The sequence below is a fragment of the Mauremys reevesii genome, linkage group 6 (assembly GCF_016161935.1).
Source record: "Mauremys reevesii isolate NIE-2019 linkage group 6, ASM1616193v1, whole genome shotgun sequence".
Lineage (NCBI taxonomy): Eukaryota > Metazoa > Chordata > Testudines > Geoemydidae > Mauremys > Mauremys reevesii.
Genome location: NC_052628.1, coordinates 103,069,335 through 103,088,095, shown reverse-complemented (window position 1 = coordinate 103,088,095; position 18,761 = coordinate 103,069,335). Strand labels below are relative to the sequence as shown.

General features: G+C 42.2%; 1 protein-coding gene and 1 long non-coding RNA gene across 9 annotated transcripts in view; one reads left to right on the top strand and one right to left on the bottom strand.

Moving 5' to 3' along the window:
* Positions 1 to 18,761, top strand: part of TYRP1 (tyrosinase related protein 1) — a 201,386-nt gene that overhangs the window by 144,047 nt on the left and 38,578 nt on the right. The window lies entirely within an intron of this gene.
* Positions 1,344 to 6,427, bottom strand: LOC120407941. Its single transcript, XR_005600345.1, has 3 exons — positions 6,355 to 6,427; positions 5,562 to 5,672; positions 1,344 to 1,441 (listed from the first exon to the last, which is right to left on the bottom strand). It is a non-coding gene; the product is annotated as an uncharacterized LOC120407941 (long non-coding RNA).

Here is an 18,761-nt window from a genome sequence, read left to right as displayed (position 1 = left end):
TAAGCCTTATGCTGGGATTTTTTCACAAGGGTGAATTTTATGCATAATGAATAAAGATCTCAGTTCAGGTCGCATGGTCAGTCTTTCAGTTATGCCTTGTCTATGCTAGACTTTTTTAGGGAAACCTCCCACTATTGCATTGCCATAGGTACCTCTCCAATGGTGGGTGCACTAGTGCAGACAGCACTCAGATGGGTCTCTGATGTTTTCATTGTGGTGTCTTCTAAACCTGCTCTGAGGCTGTATCTTTACTGTCAAAAAAGGTGGGTTTTTTTACAGTCAACACTCTAGCCCCAGCAGGGATTTATGTATCTCAATTAGCTATCTTGAGGTAAAAGCTACAGTACCTTGTCTACATTAGGATTTTACAGCAAGATGGCAAAAAGCCTTGTTTTCTCTAGAATTTTAACTTGTTAATTGATTTACCTAATAAATGAAGAACATGCTTCTTTTTAGTGAAGAAAAGGTCACCAAAGCCTTGAGGGAAATGTCACCCTACGTAGTTCCATTCATCCTAGGTTTTTAAGAGTGTCAGTCGGTGTGGTAACTAGGACATGCCAGTACCCAAGATCTGCAGGCTATAAAAGTGAACGTCAAAGAATAGACCTATTGAGACCCCTACTGCAGCATACTGATCAGTCATGTTGTGTACCAGTTTTGCCATGGATTTTCTGTTTTTAACTTTTTCATCCACATCCTCTAGCAATTACCATGTTAACATAGTGATTAACCTTAATCCCGTCTTTATGGGTATAGCTCCCTTCATCTTCTCCCTTTCCTTAGACTTTTATATGTACTTTTCTTACAGCAGGTGAAGATTTGTATGATCACCTAAGAGTAGATTTCTTTTCCAACTTGCCTAATTTTGAATAAATCATTGGGCAAGGATAATAAAAAGTGGCATAACTATGTTTCAGTAGAACAAAAATCTTCTGGTACAAGAGAAATGAATTATAATATTTCAAGCAAAAAAGAGAAACTCAATTTCAATTCATAACTGTCTTGGTGAGTATTCATAGCATTCCAACAATTTACAATACTTAACATGTATGTAGTAACATATCTTCGTGCCTCCTTTCCCATCTAGTAGACCCTCCAGCTCTCTCCCCCAAATGCAGATTTTCATTTTCAGTACAAAAACCTGAAGCACATTGAAAATAGGGCCCCTGCATATAGTATGCTAAGGAACTGAGCTCTAATCTCACAGAACTCAAGATATTCATAGAAGAAGAACACTTACAACTGACCAGGATAGTAGACTTGTGGGTAGTAGACTAGAGAGGCAGATAGGGACCACACGAAGTCCCACTCCTGTGCACCTCAGTGCCAGTGAGCTTTTCATCCTCATTTCAAGGGCACATAGCAGTCTGCCAAAAAAAAAAGTGTGGTCCCAGAGAAAAACGATCCCTCCATCATTAAAGGGCAGTTACTTCTAAAGGCCCTAAAACAAGGTATAAAAAAATCACAGTTAAATTAACATTACACATACCAAGACTCTTCACAAATTTATTGGATTCCTTCTTGTTTAACCAGAAGCAGAATTGAGAATATTCCTGACTATATAGATTACATTAATAGAAAAAGTTAAAGAAAAATAAAGCAAGAGAGTTAAGACAATAATAAAGTTAAACCTATAAATTTAACATGAAATATTTCAAGTTTGTATCAAGTAGTGATAATCAGCTCTTGTTAATTCATTTCACAAATTCTTATCCCAAAACGGTGATTATAGCAAAATGTATCCTTTTTGATCAGAAGAACATTAACTACCAGTACTAATATGATGAATCTTTTAATACAGGGCATTATTCAATAATCAACTGGCTGAAGTATTTTCTTCAGTTATTACACTTTTAAAAGCTTGGTAGGGCTTAAGCCGTAAGGGATCCCTAAGCTCTCTGTGGTCTGCAGAGATGCTAAACTCTTGAAGGTCCCTAGGAATACATTAATTATGCATGGCCCTCTTCATCCCAATTTGGAATTAGAATAGCAAAAGATGAGGTACCAGCTAGGCCTTAGTTCCCTATCAAGCTTAAAATAAAAGAGAAACCTCCCAACTTTCAAACATCAACCCTAAATGAACTGTCACACCAATTAAATTGCACTGCACAGGCAACCTCAAATTTGCCTACTAATTTGCATCTAATGTACACATACAAAAAAGACCAACATTCAACAATTGATAATTAATCTACCTATTTTCATATTATACCTTAAACAATTAAAAAATACTGCACTTCTACACCAACAACCTTGAGAGCTAACATTTGACAGAAATGCCTACATAAAATTTCCACAGCATCATCCCGGAGCCTTCATCTAAATTATTCAATATAAAAAACCACAAACACAAATATCACCTAGATCAATTGCACAACTATCAAAAATACTCTAACAAAATGGGTGCAAAGTTAAAATTGAATGTGTGGTTTAGTTTGGTTGGTGTGACAATAAAGGCAGAGTAGGTTCTTGAAAGGTGAGAAGTAAGGGCATACCAAACTGCTAGTTTCCAGGAACCTTTGCTTTTTGTTTGCTTGCTTTTACAAATGTTTGATTGACCTACTTTTTTTAAAAGTTCCTATCAAGAGTAAGTGTAAACAAGTCTTTCAACCTCAAACTTCCTTTCAAGAAAATGTTGTTTTAGCAGGCTACAAATTCATGCCTTCTCTTCAGTAACAATTTTGCACTCCCAGTAGAAAATAGTTATCACAAATATCAAGTTATGATTGTGCAGCACTGTATTTAGGGCCTTTGCATTATGGATTCAAATCTATTCCACAGTACCTAATGAGAAACTCATTAATAAAAACAAAAGTACATATTACCTACTTGGGTGACTTAATACAAGTCACAAAGGCAGGAACACATTTTCTGTTTTAGATAAAACCAGGTAGTCATAGAAGTAAAGAAACATTTAAAATATTTTGTAACTTATCAAGATCAAATTACATTTTGATGCAAGTTCTCCAGTTCTGTTGATAGTCTCTAACTGGCCATCATCTCAAGATAGGTAGAAGCTTAATTCAGTTCCTTGTGACATAGCTATAGCACTTTCTGGTATCAAAAGTGGTTCTTATGGGCTGAGAAAGGAGAAGAGTTAATAACAACCCTTCTGGTCACAGGTTTTTCAGATGGCCTCTTCAGAGTGCCACCATGAATCTCCTTTCCTTTACACAATATCCAAATGGTTCTTCAACTTTTAACACCTTAATGTAGCTAACAGATACAAGTGAAAATGACTTCTTGTAAACATAAAGCCAAATCCCCAAGCAATGACATCAAAATGACTATGAAGGAATAAGATTACACTTCATAAATGAAAACAAAAAGATACGTCCTACTTTTCTATCAGAACATATGATGCACAAAGCATGCTTTATAGGTTGATTACTAAAGGATTTTTTCTTGAGATGCCCATACATGCATCTTTTCTAAGAGGACATATCCATGTTCTCATGAGACAAAAAGTAGTTATACAAATCGTGAAAGGTCATAGCAGGAAACAGTTGTTCTGTCATCAGAGTTATAGTTAATCATGAAATGGCTTTTAATATGCTACAAGTAACTGAGCTTCAGCTTTTTTTTAATAGACTTTTAACATTAATCAACATTTGACAGATGCTAGACACTTGGTTTAATTCATCCTTCTAATACTCTTAGATGCCATGTTCCTGGACAAGGGGTAAACTTGAAGAGAAGAAAAATATTATTTTAATACAGTGTTTATTAAAGAATATAAGGAATGTTTAAGATTTTGTAAAACTATATTAATACATTATATTTAGTTCATCCATTTTATTCATTGTGAGACTACTGTATGATTCACTTTCAAAGCACACCACATACAGTAAAAACAGCGTTATCCAGCCTTGTACCAACCGGAATGCTGCATAATCTGACATTTCTAATCTTCATAGAAAGTACAGTTTATAGTCCGGTTGGCATGGGGCTGGCAGGCTCCCTGCGTGGCTCCCCAGAAGCAGCAACATGTCCCTTCTGCTCCTAGGCAGAGGAACAGCCATAAGGGGTTCAGAGTGTGGGAAGGGGTACAGGGTGTGGACTCTGGGAGGGAGTTTGGGTGTGGGAGGGGTCTCAGGGCAGGGAGTTGGATCCAGGTGGAGCTCACTTCAGGTGGCTCCCCCCAAGCAGTGACCTGTCCCTGGCTGCTCCTAGGCAGAGTCACGGTAGGCAGCTCTGCATGCTGTCTCTGCCCACAGATGCCACCCTCACAGTTCCCATTCGCTGCAGTTCCTGGCCAATGGGAGCTGCAGAGCCAGCACTTGGGGCGGGGCAGGTACATAGTCACTGATGAGACTTGGACCCTACTAACAGGGTACTCATTCTGACCAGCTGGCTAAAGTAGCATCATGGCAAGAGGCAAAAGGGCAAAGACTCAAACCCTAGTACCAGGGAGGTCACGCTGGTCAAAGTAGCGAAGGTCTCAACAGGTGCCCTAACTAGAGAGGTTCTGGACATGCACACTAATTACAGGTTTGTCATGTTGATTAGACTGCCAACAGAGACCTGAACCCTCATTACAGGGCGGTCAGACAGCTCAGGGTTCCAAAGAGCTCAATATCCCCCATAAGTGGCAGGAAGGTGACTTGCACCCTAATTAGAGGGTAGTCACTCTTGCTAGTCAGCTACAAGAGCATAACGTCCAGAGGCCAAAAGATCTGACCCTGAATCCTCATTACAGGGTGGTCACACCACTCAAATTGACCAGTAGCCCTACTGGAAGCAGGAGGAATGCCACTCCACCCTAATTACAGGGCAATCTCTCTGATTAGTTGAAGAAAAGGGCAGTATTCCAAGAGCCGAAAGGGAAGAGACTTCAACCCAACTTACAGGGTGGTCATGTTGAGCATGATACCAAACTGGCCCCATGCCCTCATTACCAGGAGAGATGTGACCTGCACCCTCTTTACAGGGTGGTCACACCAGCTAGACTGCCAACAGGCCATCATGCCAAAAGGGCAAAGACTTGAACCCAAACTGCAGGGAGGTCACAGTACCAATGGCACTAAGATAGAGTTCTAAATCCCTTCTAAAGGAGAGGGATTGCACCTGCACCTGAATTAAGAGTGTCTATTCAGCTTAGCCAGCTACAAGGGCCCAATGCTATGAGACTATAGGGCAGAGACCTTACCCTGAATTACAGGGAGGCCACACGGCTCAAGATACAAAAGGCCCCAATCTGTCCCATACAAGAGACATGACATGTGACATGAATCCTCGTTACAGGGTTGCCACGCTGACTAGACTGCCAACAGGGCATAATGTCAAGAGGGCAGAGACCTTACCCTGAATTACAGGGAGGTCACACTGGTCAGGGTTTCAAAGAGCTCAATATCCCATATAAGCTGCAGGACAGTGACTTGCACTATAATTACAGGGTAGTCACTTTCACTGGCCGGTAGAAGGAGCGTAATGCCCAGAGGCTAAAAGACCACAACCTTAACACTGATTACAGACAGATCACACTGCTTAAGATATTAAAAGTTTCAATATCCCCACAGAGTACAGCTATGTGACCCAAGCCCTAATTACAGGGTGCTCACTCTGTTCAGAGTCCCATTCCTTCTCCTTCATCTTCAGTGTCTTGTTTTTCTCTGAAGTGCTCCCCATTTCTTCCATGCTTCCTCCTTCTTGTCCATTTGTTTTGGGAGTTCCTGGAGTGGAGAGAGAGTGTGTGAGAATTAAGGGAGCTTTAAGACATAACTGAGCTAACTTCAGATCCCCAACACAAACTGAGAATAAACCAGAGAACCAGCATTGCCTGAAAACCCAGGAAATACAACCTGGAACTCACTCCAAGACAGTTCTCACCCCACTACCTTACCCATAGCTACCCCCCACCTCAGCTAAAGTGTCCCAACCCGAGCCCCACCTCAGCCAGATCCCCATCTCTCTTCCACTCTCCAGCCTAAGCACTTCCTGCCTCTGCCATAGCCCAGTCTTCCTCTCACTTCCTGCCTCAGCATGATCTGGATCTCTATCTCATTCTCCATCTCAGCCACCTTTCATCATCTGCTGCCTCAGCCCTTTCCAACTGTCTTAGCTGGCTCTCTCATCCCCTGCTTCTATGCTTCGCCATCTCTCCCCCTCACCTCAGCACTTCCCACCTTAGCCTGAACCCCCATCTCTCACCCCCTCACCTCAGCACTTCCCACCTTAGCCTGAACCCTTATCTCCCATCACCTGCCTCTGTGCTTCCTGCCTCAACCTGAGCTGGCCTCAGCCTAAGCCTGCTAAATCTCTTACCCCAAATCTCAGCCCCCTTCTCTCACCCTCAACCTCAGTGTTTCCCACCTCAGTCCGAGCCTGTAACTCTCCCCACACCTTCATGCTTACCTCAGCAGCCTGAATCCTCTTCTCTCTCACCCCTACCTCAGCGCTTCCCACCTCCACCTGGTCCAGGTATTCTTTTCACACACCCCACCTCAGCCCCCTTATCTCAACCCCACCTCAGTGCTTCCAGCCTCTGCTTGAGCCTCCCATCTCTCACCCCCTATCACAATGCATCCTGCCTCAGCCTGAGCCAAGTATCTCTCTCACCCCCTACCTCAACTGCCAACTCTCATCCCTTGCCTCAGAGCTTCCTCCTTCAACCTGAACACCCGTCTCTCAACCCCTGCCTCCAAACTTCCTGCCAGATCCCCCATCTCTCACCCCATCTCAGCACTTCCTGCCTCAGCCTGAGTCCCCCCAGTCTCTCCCCCCCACCCCACCACAATCTGAGCCCGGTATCCCTCCAGGCCTTCCACAGTCCCCTTCTCTGACACCCCACCTCAGCATTTCCCACCTCAACCTAAGCCACCTTTCCCTCACCCCCCACCTCAGCCTGAACCAGGTATCTCTCTCATCCCCTGCATTAGCCACTATCTCTCATTCCCTGCCTCAGAGCTTCCCACTCTCAGTTACTGCCACCTGCCTTTGAGACCCATCCCCAGCTCCTTCATGTTCTTGCTTCCTTCTAAGCCCTGCCCTTGGCTCGTGCCTTTTCCATGTCCCCCTCTAAGCCACTCCCCTGGCTCGTGCCTGCTCCATGCCTCCCTCTAAGCCCTGCCCCTGACTCATGACTGTTCAGTGTATCCCTCTAATTAAGAGAGACAAGGCCATTGAAGAGAAACTAAATGAATTAAGGAATACAAGACTATTGCAGAAAAGCTATCTGAATTCTTTGTAGTGATCATCACTGCGGAGGATGGGAGGGAGATTCCTACCCCAAGCCACTTTTTTTTTTTAAGGCAACAAATCTTAGGAACTGTCCCAGACTGATATGTCAATAAAGACGGTTTTGGAACAAACTGATAAATTAAGAAGTAATAAGTACCACAACCTGAAGGTATTCGCCCAAAAGTTCAGAAGGAAATCAAATATGAAATTACAAAACTGCTAACTGTGTTATGTGACCTATTGATTAAATCAGCTTCTATACCAAATAACTGATGGTTAGCTAACATGACATCAATTTTTAAAAAAATGAATTGAATTAAATGGCCAGTTATTGCAAATTGGATAATCCACTTTGAAAGTGGATTACATTCATTTTGGAATGAGTTTATGCAGAATAAGTGGTGTGGATGTATCTGTATTTTGCAATGACTTGGTAGTAATCCAACCACTATCCCATGCTACATTGCATCACACCAAGACTGACCTATATATCTACCTATGTGTCCTCTAGTGTTCTGAGGTCATCTTGACTGGATGTTTCCTCCTCATTTTAAGCTGCCCTGCAGCCAGGATCTCTCCCATTTACTATTGTAAATGTCTGGAGTTGCGTATGTCAGCAGTATAACACTGTTATAGCAGTCATGCCTTGTGCATCCAAATGGAACCATGCAGAAGTCAGACTTCTCACCATCTGGGGAGAGGAGATGTTGCAGGCATGCCTTAACATCAGCCACTGTGATAAGCAAATATACGCATTTCTGAGCAAATGACTGAGAGGGGTCACTCCAGGTACACTGCTCAATGCCACAGCAAAGGCAAGGAGCTCTATTAGCCTTGTAGAAAAGCAAAGGGTGCAAATAAAACCTCTGACAGCATTCCAACTACCTGTCCCTATTTCAAGAAGTTGGACAGGTTTCTTCCTCAGAGGCCAACACCAAACCCTGTTTCATTGTGAACGTCCATATACCATCTGGGCCTGTTTTGTTTTTTTCTATTATATTTTTTTAATGTACCAGTTTGCTGCAGCATCTCTTCTTTTGATCCCCCTCACTCCTTGAAAGTACCTCATCTTCATTACAAGAAAAGAGTAGGTTTCGAGTAGGAATCTCCTCAGTATCAGCGATGTCCTCCTCTTCCTTAATTGCACCGTTTTACACACACACACACACACACACACACACACACACACACACACACACACACACACACACACACACACACACACACACACACACACACACACACACACACCCCAGTGCTGCTTCTTCTGGAAAAAAACTACATTGTTCATTTTGCTGGTAAATGAATTTAGTTTTAATTATTTAGGACCGGTTAATATATTATAAAATACATGTTCTAAAATTAGTGTAGTCTTGGAAATATAGAAAACCTCACTACAGCACTCTTACTGTTGTTTTTTTTTTCTTTGGAGAACTGTGGAGAGACTGCGGGTCTTTAGGTATGAAATGAAAAGTGAACAAATTAGTGAACTGTGAATAAATCACTTTGTTCTGTGATGGAAGTTTACATAATATTAGTACGATAACCCTATTTAAAAAGTACAGCTTTTGGTGTGGGAGCATGTTAAAGAGCTTCATTTTTACCAAAGGCTGTCAAATACATCACATTCAGGTTAATGAGTAAGTCAAAATCATTATTGCCAGTCGCCAGCAGTCTGGCGATTTTTCCACACATGGTTAATAAAAATGTAATTTATTTCAATTATTATTACAGTTATACTTATCCCCTGCCCTAGATGAATTATACAATTTAAAACAAATGTTTTTCATATCAACTAAACCTCAAATAAAAAAGACTCCTAAAAAGTTATTCCCTATCCCCAGATATAGTCTGCTGACAAGTTATCGTAAGACTCTGAGTCCTGGGATTTTTCTGGTAGACAAAGAAATTAGTTGACCATAGTGTTGCTTCTGCATGTGCCAGACATGGAGCCCATACTCCAGAGATATTGTCAGCTGTAGGCTATCTTTGGGTTTTATTTTTTTAAATTTTTTCCAAGCTCAGAAAACAGGATGTTCAAAGGTTTAAGCTGATGGCATTCACATCATATGAGCCAAACACAATATTGCTTTCATCCACTTACAACTCATGACTTTCTTTCATGTAGTGTATTTGTATTGCTGTATATCACTTGATCACTAATCAACAAAATCAGATCTTTAGTACAATCACGAGAGACCTTCTATTGTGCTTTATGCTCTACCAGCATCCAATTGTTAAAATTTCCCATGTCTTTTCCTTTCCCCCATAATTAATTGGGGAGGCTTGTTAATTTTTTTTCCTGTTCCATTGAAAATGCATTAGCCATGAATAAGGCTTTCTAAAGTGAAAAAACATTTTTTTAAAAAAAGACAAAAACCTATGTATCCATAGTGCTAGAAACATTCATCAGTACATTTTCTGTTCAGCACACAGAAATTATTTGGATAAATTTCATTGTTTTAATTAAGATTTTTACACATGCAGTATAGTATATAGAAAACAAATAATAAATCTTTGCACTTTTGGGGCCTGATTTTCAGAGTTGTGCACCTCTGACTAGAGTTGCTCAGAAACTTTTTAGCAAAATGTGTTTTCATTGTAACATGTTGTTTCACCAAAGCTGACATGTTTTGCAGAAATATATCTGTTTGAACAAAGTTTTTGCCAAGGAAGGTTTCTTGGATCCAGGTGCTCTTTGGTAACTTCTGTCCACATAGAGAAAGAGAGAGATCCAAATCAAAAGCCTGACCTTCTTGGTCTGAAAACTGATGTTCTGACACATTTCCATTTTTCATGTCAAAGTTTTTTTTTCATTCCACTGAGGGAAAAAAACAAAATTTGAACTATCCAAAGGCATTGTAAATAGAATTGGTTTCTCTTTGTAAGCCATATCTTCTTTTCCAGACCACAAATCATTCTCATAGCTCTTCTCATAAACTTTTCCCATTTTTTAAATATCCTTTTTAAAATGTGGACACCAGAACTGGACATAGTAGTCCATTCATGGTCTCAACAATATCATATACAGAGACATCACCTCTCTACTCCTGCTCGATATTCTTCTGTAATATTCAAATATCATGTTTAACCCTTCTTACCACAGTATCACACTGGGTGCTCTTGTTGAATTGGTTATCTTTAATGACCCTGAAGTCCTCTTCAGACTGACAGCTTTCCAGAATACAGATCCCCTGTCCTGTAAGTGTGACCACATTCTTTATTCCTAAATGTTGACTCTCTACATTTGGCTATATTAAAACATACATTGGCTGATTGCTCCCAGATTATCAAATGAACCAGTTTGCTCTGTATCAATGACCTGCCCTTTTTCTTGTGTACCGCTTCGCCAATCTTTGTGCCATCTTCGTTATCAGAAATTATTTTATATTTTCTTTCAGATCATTTATGAACATGTTGGATAGCATTGGGCCTACAACTAATCCTGCAGAACTCCATTAAAAGTACGCTTACTAATTGATCATTCCCCATAATGGCTGCATGTTGAGATCTATCCTTTACCATATCCACACACCCATCACTTTGGGAAAAATTTCAAATCTAGATATGAACTTTGTAGCTGGCCCCTATCTCTACATTGTATCGACCCAAAACTCCAGATCAAAATACCTCACACTTTTGGTATAGATCAGATCCAAGGCCTGAGACTCAAGATCTCCTTTAGTTTGTGGGGGGGGAAGAGAGAGAGAGAGAGAGAACAGCGCATAACAAATCTATTCGAGGAGGGGCAACACTGTAGCAAGACTCCTTTCCTGAGGTTGTTATTTTAACAGCAATGATTAACCCTTATGATCATATCAGAAGCGCATGATATGGATTTTTCTTTTCTCCTCAGAGCTCAGTGGGGCTTCAGTGCACAGTTCCTCCCCTGATTGCTACCCAATGAAGTAATGTATGGGACTCCTGCAGCCAGTGTAATTTTTGAGATTATATATAATTTTCCTTTCAAATATATAACATCACATATTCATTTGAAAAGAAGCACTTCTTAAACATTCCTTGTACAATGAAAGCACAATCTATCTTTTCTATTCAGCAGGTATAGTACCTGACATTTTTTCCACTTAAGTCATGGTAAACGTAGGTTAAAGAAATCTGATGGCTTCTACCACTTAACTTTCACCTCTCCTGTCCCTGTCTATCTGGTTGGAAAAGGTCTGTGAACTTAGCTTTCATATGATGAAGCCCATATTGTTTTTATTATTTATATTACAGTATAAATTCCCTCAGTGTAGAAACAGCAGATGATTGCTGCAGGCTGTCCTCTGATGACCCCTCCACCAATCCCTAGTTAAGGAGTGTGATGGGGTAGGGCTGAAGTAGGTGGTAGCTCTTAGAGGTGCGGTATAGCCTCTCACTTGTAAGTAGGGCTAGCAGGAATTTTTTCTGTCAAAACTATTTTTTCAACAGAAAATAGTTTTTGAGTAATTATTTTTTGCACCAAAAAAAAACAAAAAAAAAATCTGCCTTCCATAGAAAACTTTGATATTTTGATTTTTCACAAGCTCAGTCTATTATTTGTTCTTTGGTTGAAAACCGATTTCTTGACCAAAACTGAATTATTTTTTTTTACCAAAAACTGAAACATTTCTGTTTGAAAATATCTCATGGAAGTTATAGTAAGGTGCCTCATGTCCCCATTCTCTTTATAGGTAAGTTCCTCTATGACAGTGGTTCCCAAACTTTTCAGCATCATGTCCCCCACCTCTCCTTTACCATCATCTAACCCCCCTGATCCTTGTCCCCTGACCACTACTCTCAATCCCCACTCCCTATCCAACCCCCCGCTCCTTGTCCCCTGACTGCTCCAACCCCTATCCACACACCTCACCCCCTGACAGGCCCCCCGGGACTCCTACACCCATCCAACCTCCCTTGCTCCCTGTCCCCTGACTGCACTCTGGGACCTCCTCCCCCCACTCCCTTACCAGGCTGCTCAGAGCGGCAGGACTGGCTTATTGGAAAGCCTGGGAGATGGATGGGCACAAGCTGTGCTGCCTGCCTGGCTGCAGGGGAGAGGGGACAGGAGGGAAAGGGCTGGGGCTAGCCTCCCCAGCTGGGAGCTTAAGGGCTGGGCAGCCTCGTGCCCCCCTTGGAATTTCTTTGCACCCCCCAGTTTGGAAACCAGTGCTCTATGATCTCCTATGATGCATCATGGCCATTGACTCCCGTGATGCACTTCAGTTTCTCAGTAATAGGGGAGGCCATGGTGCATCATGGGAGTTGCAGTACAGCTAGAAAGACCAATTCCAGAAAGCAGAATGGAGGCATGAGACACTCAAACTATAAATAACATTTCTGCCGTGAAGGTTTTCAATTTTTTGTTGGAATTTTCCATATGAAAAATAACTTCAACCAGCTGTACCATACATTTGATGTATTATTTATTATATTAAATAATACAAATAAAGCAAAAAACAGTTTACAGCTGCTACTCAACATAGACATAATAGCTTTTCTGGTTTCTAGAAGGTATCTTAGGAGTTGAATAGAGATATGAAGGGGTTCATAGTCTTACAAATGTGCTCAAGGAGGGAGGTCAGTACATGTATAAGGGTAATACATGTGTAAGGATATGTCTTCAATGCAACTGTGAATGTGCTTCCCAGCACAGACAGACAAACCGCTGCTAGTTCTGCTCAAGCTAGCAAGCTAGAAATAGCTGTGTAGTTGTGGCAGCTTGGGCTACCTGCCTGAGTCTGTACTAAGGTGGCTAGCCCAAGCCACTTAAAGGTAATAATTGGAGATATACCAATCTCCTAGAACTGGAAGGGACCTTGAAAGGTCATCTAGTCCAGCCCCCTGCCTTCACTAGCAGGACCAATTTTTGCCCCAGATCCCTAAGTGGCTCCCTCAAGGATTGAGCTCACAACCCTGGGTTTAGCAGGCTAATGCTCAAACCACTGAGCTATCCCTCCCCCATGCTGCTATGGCTACACTGTTATTTTTACTGTGCTAGCTTGAGCAGAGTTAGCACGTCTGTCTACCTGTGGTGGGAAGTGCACTTACAGCTGTTGTGGCGATGTACCATAAGAGGCACCACGGAAGCAGGTGGAGAGATGTTTGTGTGAGAAGCAAGTGTAAATACAATGCATCTTCAATAACCTTTCCCTTCCATTAGAGCTAATTAAGTCCTCATATACTACTGGTCCTCTATCAGTAAGCAGACTATTAATCATATTTGTCCAAATCCTGAAGCCTTTATTCAATTTCTTGCGGGAGGTAAAAACTTCCTTTAAGTCAATGTGGATAATGTACTGTACTCTGTGAGGACTTCAATATATGGCCGATACATTACCAGAGTTTTGAACTGAAAGTGAAAATCTTTTCTTCCTATTTGGTCTTTTGTGTTTACATTTTACTTTGCTTTTTAATTAGGGACCTGTTTCATTAAAGAATATTGTACAGCACTGAAGCCAAAATAAATATGTTGTTTGGCTGTGACTGTGACTGACCTACATTATTCTGTGCCAGAAAATTGCCTAGAGGGATATAAATGGCTCTCAAGCACAGGACATGAAGCCATGCTGAAATTGTAAAATGGCTACTGAGAACAATAAAAGGAAGAGACTCTCTCTAAATAAATTCAGAATATGAGGAGCCAGGGGGTGATCCTACACAGGTCGGTAATGTGAACGTTTTAGAAATTTGGAAAATGCCTTACAAAACACACATCATCAGATGGTCTGTATTGAATTACACGTGCTACACATTAAGTCAGATAGAGATTTGAGCTCAAATTATGCTGGGAAATTTAATTGCTTTTGCATTTTTTTAAGGTAGCTGGAAGAAATGGGCGTCCTCACTCAGGAAAACATCCGTTGTCAGGAAGGACACTTAAGTTTGTGAGGTAATATTTTCTAAGGGACAGGTGTGGTTTTATTATTTCAGTGGGAGTTATGCACCTAAATATCTTCCACAAATTTAATCCTAAGTGATTTAGAAGCATAAATCCAATTTTTAAGAGTGACATCACTGCTTAGGTGCTTAAATTTCATTAAAATTCAGTTGTAAACAATTTGCCCATTTCTAAATGCCATGAAATTCTCATGCTAAAATCCTTCCTACAGTACAGTACACCTGTATATGAGCGAAGTATAAGACTCCTGGGACTAGACTCTTATCTAGTGTAAAACTACATAACTTCATTGAATTAATGGATTTATACTGTTTTACTTCATCTGAGGATCAGAAATTAAACATCTTTTCTTCTGGTATTCTTAACAAGAAATCCATCTTTTTGCTTCTGGGAGGAATGATGTGCTTGAGTAGGATGATCAATGTTTCCTACTGAACTCATGGTCTTGCTGCACTGACAAATCCTCTGTAGTAAGATCACAGTATTGATGTTAATCCACCACATTGGCCCAATTTTTGCTTCTGCAGAATAATATATGTATTATTGATGTTGAATATATCTCTGTGTGTGTGTATGTGTGTGTGTGTATTTATATATAATGGCAGCTCTTTGAAAACCAAACATTTTTAATTGATCAGTATTGCCTATTTGTGTTTCTTTTTTAATGTTGCATTAAAAATTGTACACTGGAACTTTTAAGTAAAATCTTTTTTTCTTGTTTCTGTGAAGAATTAGTATATTTATAAACTGATTGTAGCATTCACATGTTTGACATCTTATAAACAAAATATTTCCAGACCAAATTGTAAACACAGACCAGAGAAGCACCATTCCAAATGAGATCCAGATCTGAATCTTTCCAGTTTGGGAGTATTTATATCCATTACTTTGGTTCAGGCTTATCTCTGTTTTTAAAATAAAGGCTACTCTCTAGCCTCTCTATGCAATATATATTTATTAGACCATTACCTTCAGCATCTCTGAAAACCAGACCATCAGAGTCCTTTAGGGAAAACAAAATTGCATGCTTTACAGATTGAAATGCCAATTAAAGCAGTCTCAAATAATAAGCAGCCTGGCTCAGAATCAATTTTTTCAGTTTTCCAGTTATGAAATTATATTAGTAGCTGCCGCTTAGTTTAATAAACTCACTTATGAAAATGATGTGATCTTGTAATAAGAAATGCAATAATGATTTTGATTTCAAGCACCTTTGTCATCAAAAATGTGTGGCTCTATTTGATTGCATTTATTTTCAGTGTCAAAAGCATATTTCACATTTTTTCCTATTTTCTGTACTGTATGTAAACTCCTCCATGAGATAAACTCATGACTGGTGTCACAGCCTGCCCTTAGTTATTTTAATACCTACAGGAATTCTGATCTCCTAATCTACCCATCACATGACTAGAAAGAACTCAAACATCTGATTTTTACAGTGAATACATCTCACTTGCTGCCAGTGATCACTACATAAGAGAAAATGATAGTAGTATTCATACAGAGGGCCAGGAGTGCAGGGTGGGGAAAGAGCAGTTTGAATTCTAAAACTGTCTTAAATACTTAAGAAAGAAGAGCCCTGAAATATTTACAGAAAAAAAAACAAAGCTCCCTTTGTTCTTTCTAAATCAAGCTAAAGTACTACATATTCTTACATCTGTAAAGAAAAAAAGATAAGCATTTATTAGTTATTTTAGATTATAAAATTATATCATTACTATTTTATAGTACTCTAATTTATATACATTTTGTACAGTGTATGTAGAGAATAAACAAACATTTTCCTGGTTTGATTGTTGAGAAAGCCAAGTCTAATTAAAAATAATGAGGAGTCTTTGTGGCATCTTAGAAACTAACAAATGTATGTGGGCATAAGCTTTTGTGGGCTAAAACCCACTTCATCAGATGCATGGAGTGGAAAATACAGTAGAAATGTATAAATACACAGCAAATGAAAAGATGGGAGTTGCTTTACCAAGTGGGGGGTCAGTGCTAACGAGCCAGTTCAGTTAAGGTGGAAGCAGCGTGTTCTCAACAGTTGACGAGAAGGAGTGAATACCACTACAAAAGTGTTTTTCCCTCCCTTGGTATTCACCCCTTCTTGTCAACTGTTGAGAATAGGCAAGAGGAGTGTGACATTGATCTTGCCATGTTTAGTAGCTATGACATGAGATTGCTTGTGGCATTCATGGAGGTGTTGACCACAGTGGAATGCCGCTTTTGGACTCAGGAAACAAGCACTGAGTAGTGGGATCATGCACGTCTGGGATGATGACCAGTGGCTGCAGAACTTTTGGATGAGGAAACCCACATTCATGGGACTGTGTGATGAGCTCGCCCCAACCCTGCGGCGCAAGGACACGATAATGGGAGCTGCCCTGCTGCTGGAGAAACGCGTAGCGATTGCACTGTGGAAGCTGGATACTCCAGACTGCTACCGATTGGTCAATAACCAGTTTGGAGGGGGAAAGACGACCGTTGTACTCCTGTTGACAGAAGTGTGCAGGGCCATCAATCACATCCTACTCCAAAAGATCATGACTCTGGGCAACGTGCATGACATTGTGGATGGCTTTGCACAAATGGGCTTCCCTAACTGCAGAGGGGTGATAGATGATATGCATATTCCAATTCTAGCACCAGACTGCCTAGTCACTGAGTACATTAATTGGAAGGGGTATTTCTCTATGGTTCTCCAGGCGTTTGTGGATCACCGTGGGTGTTTTACGGACATTAGCGCAGGCTTGTCCAGAAAGGTGCATGACTCATGCATCTTTCAGAACACTAGCCTGTTCAGGAAGCTGCAAGCAGGGACATTCTTCCTGGACCAGAAGATTACCAAAGGGGAAAATGCCCATTGTGATCCTGGGAGACCCTACCTACCCCTTAATGCCATGGCTTATGAAACCGTACATGGGGCACCTTGACAGCAGGAAGGAGTGGTTCAACAACAGGCTGAGCAAGTGCAGAATGACTGAGTGTGCTTTTGGCCATTTAAAGGCACTCTGGCACTGCCTATATGGAAAGCTGAACGTGGCTGATGACAATATTCTTATGCTTATAGCTGTTGTGCTGTACTCTCCACAATATTTGTGAAGAGAAGAGTGAAAGTTTCATTCAGAGCTGGACCACAGAGGCTCAGTGCCTGGAGGCTGAGTTTGAACAGCCAGAGACCAGGGGCATTAGAGGGGTACAGTGCGAGGCCATAAGGATCAGGGATGCCTTGAGGCAGCAATTTGAAGCTGAAAGCCACTAATATTTGTTGCTATGTTCAGGAGTGCAGTGCTTGTAATGCTAGGAGGTGATTGTGATTGGTGCAGACGATGCACTATGAAGGTTTAAGAAAATTGCCTGTTGCTTTGCAGGGCTCCGTTTGCTTTCAATTAATAGAATAAAGATTGCTTTCAAACCAACACAATTCTTTTATTAAAAAACAACACAAACAAAAATACACATCAGCACTGAGGGAGATGGAGGAAGGGAAGGTCCCAGGAGGAGGTGGGGTCCCGGGACAGTTAAAGATTTGTGTATGTCCAGAGATCATATCCAACCTTCTCCTTTGTAGTACAGTGCAGCAGGTACTGTACTTCAGCAGGCTAAACTGCAGAGGGACGGGTGTTGAGTGCAGTAGGTACTGGCAGTCTGCAGTGCTGGACTGTGATGGGGGAGGAGTGGAATGCCGTGGGTACAGACTGGAGCCAGGAGGTTGATAAGAGTGTGCTGGTGGTGTCTGGGGGGCATATGGGAAAGAGTTTTGTGACAACAGCTGCATGGGCGCCAACTTATATGGGCTCCTGGGGCTAAAGCCCCAGGAATATTCATAGTCAGGGGCTCTGCTCCACCAATATTTGGAGCTAGGTTTCGCCCCTTTAAATCCCAGCGGCAGCAGGGAATCAGAGGGCTCTGGGCTGGCCGCAGCCGCGGGGAGCCCAGAGCCCTTTAAATCCCAGCCGCGGCCGGGAATCAGAGGGCTTTGGGCTGTCCGCAGCCGCGGGGAGCCCAGAGCCCTTTAAATCCCAGCTGCGGCCGGGAATTAAAAGGCTCTGGGCTGTCCGCAGCCGCGGGGAGCCCAGAGCCCTTTAAATCCCAGCCGCGGCCGGGAATCAGAGGGCTCTGGGCTGCCCGCAGCCATGGGGAGCCCAGAGCCCTTTAAATCCCAGCCGCAGCCGGGAATTAAAAGGCTCTGGGTTGCCCGCAGCCGCGGGGAGCCCAGAGCCCTTTAAATCCCAGCCGCGGCCGGGAATCAGAGAGCTGTGCTTGGCAGCCCTCCCATCCCCTGCCCCTACCTGGAGGAGACACGAAGGGGACTTCCGGCCAGGAGACGGACATCACTCACCTTAGCAGCTGCTGGGGCTTCCGTGAGTGTTTGATCCTATGATTCCCCCCCTGCCCCACCCCCACTCCTGCCCAGCGCTGGGGAAGGGGCAGCCCCATGCCATCCCCTCCCACCGTCCCCCAGTGAAGCTATGGTGAGGGGCAGCAGGCTGCACAGGGGAGGCAGGAAGCCACATGTGAAGGCAATGCCCTCTCCCCCAGCACCCACCAACCCACCCGCCACAGGAGGGATGGGAGAGGGAGGCTTCCTAGACCTGAGCAGCTGGGGCTTGGGTGAATTTTATGACACCCTGCTCCCCCGCCCCAGAGCCACCACCCTGCAGACCCCACTTCTGCCCCATGCTGGTCAAGGGGCAGCCCCATCCCC